The sequence below is a fragment of the Beta vulgaris genome, chromosome 1 (assembly GCF_026745355.1).
Source record: "Beta vulgaris subsp. vulgaris cultivar EL10 chromosome 1, EL10.2, whole genome shotgun sequence".
NCBI classification, from domain to species: Eukaryota; Viridiplantae; Streptophyta; class Magnoliopsida; order Caryophyllales; family Amaranthaceae; genus Beta; species Beta vulgaris.
The window spans coordinates 23,301,768-23,315,497 of NC_079202.1; positions in this window are offsets into that span (position 1 = coordinate 23,301,768).

The window sequence follows — 13,730 nt, forward strand, 5'->3', positions numbered from 1 at the left end:
TGTTGAGTTGAAAATCCCTAGTGGTCGAGGTTGTTTCTTCTTGTTGGGCCCAAGAAGTTTTTCCTCGTAAAAATCCCTTGTGTTCCTTTAGCTTGTTTATTCGTTTAAGTTTTAATTTCCGCAAAAAGTTACGTTTATTTCTACACCTACAATTCACCCCCCCTCTTGTAGTGTTCCTAGGGAAATAACACACTTGTTTATTTTTCAGCTACTCTAGATTCAGTTAGTTATATTACTATTTATATTGCTTCAGTTAGACTTGCTTGTGTTTCATCTAGTCATTATTGTGCTTCAGTTAGCCTTGTTTATTTTTCAGGTAGTCTGTATAGCGCTTCAGTTAGCCTTGTTTATTTTTCAGGTAGTCTATATAGTGCTCCAGTTAGACTTGTTTGTGTTTCAGGTAGTCTATATAGTGCTTCAGTTAGACTTGTTTGCTTTTCAGCTTATATTAATTGTGCTTCAGTTACACTTGTTTATTTTTCAGATAGTCTTTACAGTCCTTCAAAGTAACTTCTTTGTTTTTCAGCTAGTATTTGTTGTGCTTCAGTTAGCCTTGTTTATTTTTCAACTAGTCTATATAGTGCTTCAGTTAGACTTGTTTATTTTTCAGCTAGTCTATATAGTGCTTCAGTTAGACTTGTTTGTTTTTCAGGTAGTCTATATAGTGCTTCAGTTAGACTTGTTTGTTTCTCAGCTAGTCTCTACAGTCCTTCAAAGTAACTTCTTTATTGTGCTTCACTTAGACTTGTTTGTTTATCAGCTAGTCCTTATTATTTCATTTAGTATAATTATTCTTTCATTTCATTCTATTCCAATTACACTTAAAATTTTCATTGAAAATTTACATTGCTTCAGTTAGACTTGTTTGTTTTATCAGCTAGTCTATATAGTGCTTCAGTTAAACATGTTTGTTTTTCAGCTAGTCAATATAGTGCTTCAGATAGACTTGTTCGTTTTTCAGCTAGTATATATTGTGCTTCAGATAGACTTGTTCGTTTTTCAGCTAGTCTATATATAGTGCTTCAGATAGACTTGTTTGTTTTTCAGATAGACTTCTCCGTTTTTCAGCTAGTCTATATAGTGCTTCAGATAGACTTGTTTGTTTTTAGATAGTCTAAATAGTGCTTCAGTTAGACTTCTTTATTTTTCAGTTGGTCTTCTTACTATTTCATTTAGTATAATGACTCTTTATTTCATTGTTTTCCAATGAGACTAAAAATATTCAGTTACAATTTACATTGTTTCAGTTACACTACTTCATTTTCAGTTACACTTCTTCATTTTTCAGTTACACATCTTTATTTTTAAAAAAAAGTAAAGAAAAACAAATGAAAAACACCAAAAGAAAGGTAGAAATGTCTAAATGAAACAAAAACAACATCAACTGAAAGAATATAAGAAGCAACTGAAAATACTAGAATCAACTGAAACAATACAAGAATCAACTGAAGGAATATAAATATCAACTGAAAAACAACATCAACTGAAAGAATACAAGTAGCAACTGAAAGAATACTATAATCAACTGAAAGAATATAAATATCAACTGAAAAACAACAACAACTGAAAACATATGTGTATAAAACAACAAAAATGAAACACAAACCCTAACAACATGAAATAAATACACTAATAAACTGAAAACATCCAAAAATAGAAAATAAATATCTCAACTACACTAAGAACTTGAAATCTACCTTGGATCATAATCACCATCTTTCTCTTTCTTCTTCCCAGCAGTAGACAGTGCCAAAATTTTTCCTGAAGATGCGACACTCTTCACCTTCTTCGACTTCAGGCTACATTACAATTACAACAACAAAAACGCTAAAAATTTGAAAACAAAAAAAAAATTGCAACAAAAATCAAACGAAATTATACCTAGAATCATCATCTCTGATCCTCTTCACCATATTTGCGATGCAACAATAATGAATTACGAACAAAAAAACACGCTAAGTTTCAACAGCAGAGAAGCAGAGAAGCAGAAATATTCTAGAAATAATCAGTAAATAATATATCGGTTTCTTTGAAAAGAAGAAGAATCAGTTTTAAAACTAGCGAGAATCAAGCAGATATCCAAAAAACAGTTTCAAACTCGAAAAAAGATAATGACCTAATAACCGTTAAATGTTTTTTCTAAAAATAAACAAAACTGCTGATCAACAAAACAAATATGAAAAAAAAATCCCGCGCGTTTTTGATGGGCTAAGCCCGTCCGACGGAAGGTATTGGGTCAGACGGTCTGACCCAATACTTTCACTATATATATATATATATATATATATATATATATATATATATATGTATATATATATATATATGTATATATATATATATATGTATATATATATATATATGTATATATATATATATATGTATATTATATATATATGTATATATATATATATATATATATATATATATACATATATATATGTATATATATATATATTATATATATTATAATATATATATGTATGTATATATATATAATATATACATACATATATATATATATATATACATATTATATATATATACATATATATATATACATACATATATATTATATATATATTATATATATATATGTATATGTATATATATATGTATGTATATATATATATGTATATGTATATATAATATGTATATGTATAATATATATATGTATATGTATATATATATAGTATATATATATATATATATATATATATATATATATATTATATATATATATATATATATATATATATATATATATATATATATAGATTTAGGATCATATGAGAACACCCTACTTATATGAGAAGCTCTACTTATGCGAGAACTTATCTTACCCCTTGATATTAGTAGATCTAAGGGTTGTTGTTTTGCCACATTTTTTATACCCCTCCAGACTTTTAAGCCTTTTATTATTTCATTCATTCATCTTTCTCTCTCTTCGACACTAACTTCAGTTGATTAATTCTACAACTCTTCAACAACAATTTCGTGATTTTGGATGAAATCATTTACAAGAAACAATTAGACTTTCCAATTTTCTGTATATAATGTACTCTTGCTTCCAATCTCGTCAAATATGGGGCGTGATTTTGGATGAAATCATGAGGTTCGTGATTTGATTTCATTGATTTTCTGGAATTCGTCTGCTCTTGCTCTTCAATTTCTTCTTCAAATCTTGGTATCTTTATGACATCTTTAGCTTGATTTGAGGCTCAAGGAGAAAACAGAGGTTAGGTTTTCTTAATTTGTTTTGGGATATTAATCATCTTATTACGTTAAACTTACTGAAGATCAAAGTTGAATTTTGGTATTATTTGGGATGAATTTGAGGATATGTGTTTGCTTGTATCAATATTAATTATGGATGAATTTTGTGTGTTTTCCATTATTTTTTCTTACTTTCATCAATTTAACTTTGATTTTGGTATTATTTTTGGATTTTGGTATCATTAGCTCTGTGAAGCTGGTGATATTGTACATTTTTTTTTCCTGCTTGAACTACTGTACGTAATAAGCTCTTTGATGTATATGTATGAGATTTAATGTACCTGTAGTGTGCAGGTGATGTACATGTAGTAGATTTATGTTGTACTTTCTATTTCACTTAATTTGTCAATGTGATTGTTACCCCAATCAACAACATATTTGATGGACTTGCATAGGCGTTTTAATTTGTGTCTCCGGGCCAAGATGAGTAAGGAATCACAAGCTAGAATGTATTTCTTAACCATACATTGCCCTCCATATAAATCTTGTACACGCAATACGTTAATCAGTTAAATGTTTGCCTAGTAATGGGGGAAACGTACATGAAATATTTTTATGAGATTTGATGTACCTCTATTGTGTCGATGATGTACATGTAGTAGATTTCTGATGCACTTTTTATTCATAATGAAATTTATATGATTCGAATGAATCCATATGATGAACGTAGATTTCATCTACCCGCTGGAAATCTCATATTGAAGTTAAAAGCATGATGCTTAATGATCCTACAGCAAAGCTGATACAATAGATAATAGATAAGTACCTGCCATTACTGCTCATCTATACCATGTGTTGTTAATTGTGACAAGTCTCATAGAAGAGTAATATAGTGTAAGTACAACAACATTAGCACAGGTCCACCCAAATTTTTAAGATGGGTCAGAGTCTATGTAGGAATAAGTATGATTTTATAGCATTTTTTAGTTAACCTTCAACGAGATGGCTTATAGGCTTGAATCAACCTCCTTTTATTTGTGCACTCTCTCACAAGTTTCATACAAGTCTTAAATTGAAAGTTCTGGTACATACACTTACTTTGTTAAAAGTCTCACAATTGACCAATCACATAATAACTTTTAGATAAAATTAAGAAAGAAAGAAAGATTTAGATAAACAATATGCATTAAGAACAAAAAGATACTTAATTTTCCTATAGATATAAAAATATCTTACTACTTAAGTATATAAGCAAAATGGTTAGCCATAAGATACCTTCTTCCACATAAAAATATCTGCCTGCTTTGTAGCCTTGTAGAACTTAGCTAGCAACTTCCTCATACACTTATTATTATAGTTTGACTTATAATACCTGAGTAGGAAACAAAAACAGAAGTAAATTTTTTGTAAATGCATGAAGGAGTTTTGCCTTAAAATTGAGTAGTGAGTCTTTATTCCATTGAGTAGTGAGTCACAGGAGAAAAAAAAAAGGTGTTGCGAAAGAGGGGCGAAAAAGAAACTCAACTAGTAGATTATTTTAAGATATTTGCAACAACATACCCAAGTGAGCATCATTTTGGAGAAAATTAATTGACGTAGATGTTGATAACATCAGTTTGTTTCGATTTCACTTGTTGCATATTGGTTATGAGTTGATATGTATTTTGTGTTTAAGACTATTGTGGTTATAAGTTGAAATAATTTGTTCTGAAAACTTTGATAATGAATATATTAATTTTGTTTCTAGGGTCATCTTCGGAAAAGTTTCGGAACCAAAGCAAATACTGCTGTGTGAGATTTTTAATGATAACTCAATGTGGTCAACAACCTATGTGAAGAATGCTAAGGCGATGAAATGAGCGAGTAATAGGAAGAACTTGGATTTGGTATAATTTTTCCAAATCTTTTGTAAAAAAATAAAAAGATGCAGACTATTACAAGTTTATCCTTTTAGAAATTATACATTTGTAATCGTTGATGTACTTTTAAACCTTGGGTGATGTACTTCTAAGCAATCATTGATGTACTTTTTGGCCAGGAGTGATGTACTTCCGAAAATGTAGTGACTTAGTGTCTCTGACTAAGCGTGTGTAAACCAGATGTCAAAACATGTATGATTGATGCTTTTTAGATGTATGAACAATCCTTGTGGTTGATGATTTCAACTTTTATCTTTCATAAAGGCCATGTGTGGTTCAAAAGAATTAAGCCACTCTAAGCTGAAGTAATTCAGCTCCCATAAAAGTTGGATTTCCATAATAGATAGTACAATGATTTTAATCATGACTTTAGCTAAGATTCTTGGATGTGTTGATGCAAAAACTCAATAAAAGTAACGCTAACTTTCACATATAAAGTTGTAGTCAAGCCTAGTTTGATATATAGTAGACCAACACCTCTTAAATTTTCAAAAAATGTTCTTGAAAACATAGTTGAGTGTTCTTGATATTTAAGAAAAAGTTGCACATCATGATCCTTTTCATTTCAAATGACATAAGATTCTCAAAGACATGACTTGAAGGATCATTGTTGTCATACTATTACCAAGTGCTATTCAAAAGTATTCAATCAGATTGCAGATTTAATTTTTTCGGATCGTATATCCGAATATTTTCGAATTGGATACCGATCGTGAAAAAGTTCATTTCAGATATCTGAAATATGGGATTTTCGAATATCCAATCAGATTTATCTAAAAATACCCGTCTTCAAGACTGGATATCCGAAAGTATCTGATGGTTCGAAACTTATTTTATGTATTTTTCCTTTGAAAAATTCAATATTTTAGTTTTTGTATATCCGATCCGATCCAAAATTTCTAATATTCGATTTTTTCGGATCATATTTTTTCCAATTCAAAATTTCGGATCAGATCATTGGAAATGAATGCCCTACTATTGCCAACAAGGGGGTTTGTAAAAGTAAAATTTTTACATCCCCTAATACAATATTCTGAAGGATATAGAACTATGATAAACGGTTAAATGGTTCAAACTGCAACAATACCATTAAAAGTATATATTATAATCACGAAGACGTGAAACGTATCTGCCCCTTGAAACATATACACAATCATAAATTATATTCACCGACTGCCTTTTGTGATTTAAACTCAAAGACAAATACAGTCATATGAGATCTTGATAGACTTTCGAAGTACACTTTTAAATTTTTCTAAAGCATTATGCAAATACTTTGAGTTGAGGTTTGACATTTCTTTTAGCTCCACACACCATGATTTAGTGAGAATAAACATCATGATTTAGGTTCAAGGTGATGTACATTCAAGTCATCGATGATGTACATTCAAGTAATTGGTGATGTACATAAGCAAATTATTTGAACATAATAAATTTAATCATCTTTTATAGCTCCAACTTACTGAGAAACATTTCTAAGAATAGTATCAATATCAAGAACCAAAAATATAGATCATGGAAGCACGAAAATAGTTTTATTAATGTTTACGAAGTAGGAAAAATAATAAATTAAAAAGGTAGAAAATCAATAGAGCAACTAATGCTATCCAAACCATGGGCTACTCCCTATCATTCATCTCATTCTCTGAAGGATGAGCAACTAATTTAGGACTAGCAGATTCTAAACTTGAACACCAGATATACTTAGCTTCCCCGCTACTTTGAGTATATTTTGAGAGAAAACTGAAGGAGGAACAAGGAATAAGGTGTTCCTATTATCCAACTTAGCAACTGCAACTCTCCTGCTTGTCACCAAGATAATACATAAATTCATTTTAATAGCCCATATCAACATCATTGGCATCACAAAAAATAAAACCCAAGAACAGGCAGCCTAATAGTAATGCTTTGCAAGCATATCAAGCCCAGTTTGTGCGGTGCAATCAAGAAATTCTGGCGTGCAGCAAAACATTTGTCACTAAGCTGCCACAACATAATGGACGTACATGGGGAAGATACAAATTCACAAGCATAGACTTCTCCGTGCACGTAATGTTACGTGGACTCAGCTAAGAGATCATATACGCCCAGATATTTATAAAGACTAAAAGATTAATAAATAGTGTCTTTATCAAACAAAGCAGATTTTACAAATGAGAAGCATGATTGGTCAATCCATAATCGGCAATCTGTATGCTATGAACATAGCTGAGCAAATTTAGGTGCAAATTCAACCATATAAAGCAGAACATCAAAAATCAGGATAGACTATACAGTGTACACATGAGATGGCAAAATTAAAGATCATTCCAGATATTAAAAACAGTACTACTTGAGTTGTTATAGTTAACAATGTTATCTTGGTATACCAAAAGGAAAGCAGTTCTTATTGGATTTACATTCACCAGTGCTTGGCTAGGTGCAACCGCAACCTCATCTGCACCAATCTCCACTTCAATGTAAGTGTGAACCATCATTTAAAGACTGTGGATTGAAGCAGCTTCAAAATGGTCAAAACATATTAGTTGTTTAAAAAAGTACAAGTAGATATAATATCAACAACAAAAATCATATCACAACAACCTATCAAGGAATTCATAAACCTGCAAAGGTATTCATGTTGTGCTGATTGCAAAGATCAACTTGAGAAAAATAAATGGATACATTTAACAATGGCAAGTGTTTAGAATGAAAAATAGATTAACTTGAATGATTTTTTTTTTTAAAAAATGGGATACTCACATCAAACGAATTATTGCTTTGTTATTATACAAATCAGATGTACTCATAGAGGCCAAAGCATATTAAGCTAGCAACCTCTTAAATATAGACTACCCTTCTCGAACCTACAATTTTCTTCTATTTTAAATAGACCGTCCTGATTATTACCTCCTTTGTACTACTACTCTTCTAAACTTCCCATTGCACTTCTCTCCCTCACCTCTCTATAAGATTTTCTTTCTTTATATACTTTTCCTAATCAACTTGTTTCCTTTTATCCAATATAAATTCCCAATTTGTATTTAATAATGTCCTTGAGATTTAATGTACTTATAGTATAGCACCGATGTATAAATGTAGTAAACATATGATGGACATGTCCAAAGTCCATCAAATTATATAAGAGATCTATATAGGCAACAATTGGTGAATGATGAAAAATAGATACATAAGAGGAAAAAGAGGTAACCTCGCTAATGGAAGAAGCGCTAGTGATAAGGATGACTTTTCCTAAAACATCTTCAGAGTAGAAAGAAGCAAAGATGGACAAATAAATTAAGAATCTGAAATGGAGGCAGCAAAAGGAACCATTATATGAAGGTGAAGGGAGGAGCTGTAAGATTCAGGAATGTGTTTAGCAAATCCATATTAATTCTTTCACACACAACTTCTTACTTCACTGATCGAATTATATAATAGGTGAGTAGATCAGCAGTGCAATACAATATTGGCGAGTTACCTCTTTTTCCTCTTATGTATCTATTTTTCACCAATTCTAAACAGTAAACCAATCTCCCTCTATCGTAATACCCCTATTGGGATAATTCTATCAATAAGTTCAGACAAGTTACAAAAATAAGCTCCAACAAATCACTACAAATATAGTTCACATAAGCACACCAAAGACAGGATAAATTCAATTAGTTTAGATAAGTTGAAAAGAATACATGTTCAAAATTCAGAAAAAAAAATCACCATCAGAGAAACAATGTAATAGTATCTATAATAAATACTACATTCTAAATTCATGCTCTACCACTTTCACAAAGAATTGTATGACTTCCAAATTCAACCTATCCAACTCTGCAAATTTCAATAACAAACCAACTAAGCCACTAAACTAAACCTATTATTCAACGGTTAAAAATGCAATTAAACCACAAAAAACCATACACTATCTAAATTACCAAATTTACATAAAATGTAGCACTATCAACACATGTTGTAACTTGTAAGCACCCATTAACACGAAAATCAACAATAATATGTGTAAAAAGAATCATTGCTAAACCAATGAAAAATAAAATGTAGAACAAATTTAAACAAACTTTAAACAGGGTCAATATTGGAAATATCAACAAAACCCAACTCAAAATCCTCATTTCCATTAAACCCAGAAGCAGTTCTAAACTTTGACTCAATTCATCATTAATTCTTCCCTTAATTTCCTCACTTTGTGTTTCTTCAACCTTTTTAATAGTAAACCAAACAGGATTTTTGGCAGAAACACAGAAGAAATCATGAATACCCAATTCACCCCTTTGAAATCTCTTAAAAAATTTGATGTTTTGTTTTTTGGATTTGGGTTTTTTCCCAAAACTTCAAACGAAACCCAAAGTAGAAAATAAACAAAAATTCAAGTAATATTCCATTACATCAATAATTATAGTCTAAAAGACCTAATTTTCGATTAAAAGATGTGAAAAACATAGCTTATAATTGAATTAAGAATAGAACACAAGTACATCAATTTTAAAAAATCTAATTCAATGAATTAGGTCTATAATGCGTACCTTGATGATGATTATTTGATGGATGAATCTCGATCAGGACAAAAAAGTTCAGATTTTTTATTGTAATCAATCCATCGATGGCGAGAGGGATGAATTTTCGATTTTTTCCTTAGTGAAAGAGTATTGTTCAAGTTTAATGGAAAGTTGCAGGTTAAATGATGAGAGGTTCTGTTATTACTGCTATGGCCAAATCGCAGCCATTAAGCCTTTTATGATCTAACAGTTCTAGTTAATTCTCACATATTTAACTATTCTCACATAACTCTTCATTCTCACCGGATCCCGACTCTACATATATATATACATATACATATATATATATATATATATATGTATGTATATATATATATATATGTATGTATATATATATATATATGTATGTATATATATATATATATATATATATATATATATATATATATATATATATATGTATATATATATATATATGTATGTATATATATATATATGTATATATATATATATATATGTATATATATATATGTATATATATATATATATATTATATTATGTATATATATATATACACGTTGGATTCGCTAAATATTTTTGTTGGATTATTGAATTGTATTTATGATGTTGGTTGTTGGGTTGAATATTGGATGATGGATGTTGGAGATGGTGGTTGTTTGATGAAATTTTGGATTTGCTTGGATGGTGGATCTCGAAGATGTTATTGGTTGTTGTACAGGTTAATTCCCAATTATGGGTTTATCCAATTTACAAACAGAGCTCTGCCGAAATTTATGCAGAAAATTTTATAGCATATTGCTGCATAGCTTCCTCAAGGTTGCATATATAGCTTCCCAATCAATATTAAATACACTAAAAAATTAAAAAAAGCAGGCATATTGCTGCGATTTCTGGCCCAAAACTGCAGCAATATGCCTTTTAATATTTTTTTAATATGGAATATTGATGCGGTTATGGCCCAAAACCGCAGCAATATTCCCTGTTAACTAGATAATACATAACAATATTGTTGCTGTTTGGCCTAAAAACCGCAGCGATATTTGTAGATATTGCTGCGGTTTAAAACCGCAGCAATGTAATTAATACCTATTGTTTCCCCTGTAATTGCTGCGCACCCAAAACCGCAGCAATATGCCACTTTTTGACCGCAGCAATAAGCATTTATTCTACTAGTGTTGATTGTATATGCATGAGATCTTATTTTAAGTTCTTATGAATATGATTCACGAAATTCCGCTTATAGTACTTATAATCCTACAGTAAAGATACACCAAGAATAATATAGGAAAGATTTTAACCTTCTAAGTTCTATTTCTTATGCTTTTTTCACATCTTTTTTACATAGAGAATAGGGCATATGTTGATAATGATTATCAGTGTGTCCAAAGTTCTACTGATGATTTAAACCAGAACCTTACCATGTAAATCGGCCATGCTTCGTCGGTGACAATAAATAAACTCGGAATTTGAAGGAGGAGGTTCAAGAAGAAGAAAAAGAATCATCGTTTGAGGGTTTACAATTAGGGTTTTCATAGTTGAAATTCTTTAAGTATAAGCTAATGCATTCGAAATTTATATTTTTGTTTAAGTTGATCAATAGGTGATATTTTGTTATTAGTGTTTGATATTGAACTCCAAATTTGTTGAATGTTTGAGGAGTCCAGATTAATATGTAATGTAGGTATTAAATCAACAAAGGTCGTTTATGAGCAGATAAAAAAATTCAACAAATTAATAGAAATTTACCTTTCCAGGAACCACAAATTAAGTTGATGTAACAGATTTTCCGTATGAATTTCACTCGCTTTCCCTCGTTTTTTGAATTTTTTCGGTTGAAATTTTCAGTGCGTTTTCCTTCGGGAGAGAGAGAAAGAGGGGATATGTTGAAGAGGGAGAAACTGCAAACTACTTTCCTTGGATTTAGTTTGTGGACTGAATACGATTGTTGGTGCTATTGGACATATTAAGCCGCACCCAACTTTATTAACTTTATGCTTAAAGTTAGGTTGTCTCTTACAAGACGAGCAACTTTTTCTATTGCAATAATTGGATTGTTATACTATTCAACCACCATCCTTTTCACTATCTATTGTGATTTTTACATAAGGAACAATATAGTCATGTGGGTCTTGTTAGATTCGTCTCGATATATACTTCTAAAATATCAAATTTTTTATAATTTTTACTAAAAATTAATGAAAGATATTATAGTTAAAGTTGTGCATTAATAAGCGTAAAAACTCAATTATATCTATTATATGGCAACAGGGGTAGGATACAAAAAAAATAAAAAAAGGAAAAAAAGAAAATTTAAAAAGGAGAACTACCTAATTAATTAAACAGATAGAAAAAGGAATGATAAAAAGAAAATAGTGAGAATATACTACACAGTAAGTTACTTCCCTCCCAACTAAATTCTTAAAAGAATTTGAATATCTAATTTATTAGATATAATTACCGATTAATTTAGTTTTCTACATGTTTTTGCACGCGTGCATATAAGACTAGCAGCCATTGAGGAAGTATGAATTATCATCTTATTGACTATATTGCCCCCCTCTCTTTCTTTTCTCTCTAAAACCATAGCCTCTCCTCCCCCATCTTCATCAGTTAGGGGTTGCTATAGATATTTTCATCCATGGTAAGCCCCCTTTTTCCTTTTATTTTCAGTTTTTAATTCTTTTATTGTTTTGTTGAATAAATTAGTATCTCTTATGAGATTTTTTTAGTCTCTGTTGTAGAGATGTCTTTCTCCCCTATGGGAGTTCAGAGTATGTTTTTTTGTTTTTAGGTATATGAGAAATTATTCTCATTGGTTGAAGTTCGAGACTCAACATGAAGGTATTGAAATCTCGGATGCGGTAAATATGACTCGATAAAAAATGCTCTTCCCAAACTATGTCAGAATGATAGACTTCCTCATCAATAGCTACTTGATTCAGCCAATACAAGGGAGTTGCGTTGTATTGCTCGATCTGGTTCATTGTAGTTTATTGGAAGACGAATTAGATTTAACCTTGTTTGATTGTATCTTATTTTTGTTTGATATTTTATTATAGATGCCGTTTGACCTTCAATTATTGAAATTAGGGCTGTCAACTAGGTTGGGTTGGGTAAATTTCAGGCTGACATGATTTATATTTCAGGTCTACCCCCTAACCCAAATCCGACCTGATTCTAATTTCAGGTAAAAAACATAACCCAAACCCGACTTTACCGATTTCAAGTTGACCCGGAATCAACCCAAAATGACCTAAAATGAAACTCAACTATACACGCTAAGTTATGAAAGTACGGGTTGATGACCTGAAATAAAATTTAGGTGATCTAAGAAATGAGCTTGGCCCAATACAAATAAGAATATCAAAAGATATGTTGTATAAGTTATGAAAGTCTAGGTTAATTTTAAGTTGACCCGACCTTTTAAATCAGGTTATTCGGGTTATTTTCAAGTTCAAAAAGTCAACCCGAACCAAAACCATTATATTTTCAGGTCGGGTTAGGTCGACCCATTTTTTATTTCAGGTCAAAAATCTCAACCCAAATAAAAAATTTTCAGGTTAGTTTCAAGTCGAGTTATCGAGTTGGGTCAACTTTTGTTAGTCCTGATTGAAATTTCTCTTTAAAAAAACGGTTTTTTCACCAGGTAACCCTAAGGTTTCTTAATATTCACCTGGTATCCTCGCGTTTTCCGAAAATTACCAAGTACCCTATTATTTTGAAAAATCATTAGACGTGACCTTACCGTCATCTTTTCGTTAAATATGACCCTTAAAAAACTTAATTAACCCTAACTTCTAACCCTACCATAACCCTTAAGCCTCCCACCACCCCCGCGCAGCCCCTCCCCCACCCCCACCTGCCGCAGCCCATCCCCCTCCCCTGCAGTAGCCACGTAGGCCCCCCTCCCCCTCCCTGGTATAACCCACGCAACCCCCCTCCCCCTCCCTGGTATAACCCACGCAACCCCCCTCCCCCTACCTCTCCTCCTCCCATCCGCCGCCAGCCCCCTTCCCCCTTTGTCGCGCAGCCCCTCCCCCCCACCCCCTTGCAGCCCCCGAGCCGATTTCCCCTCCCCCCACCACCGTCG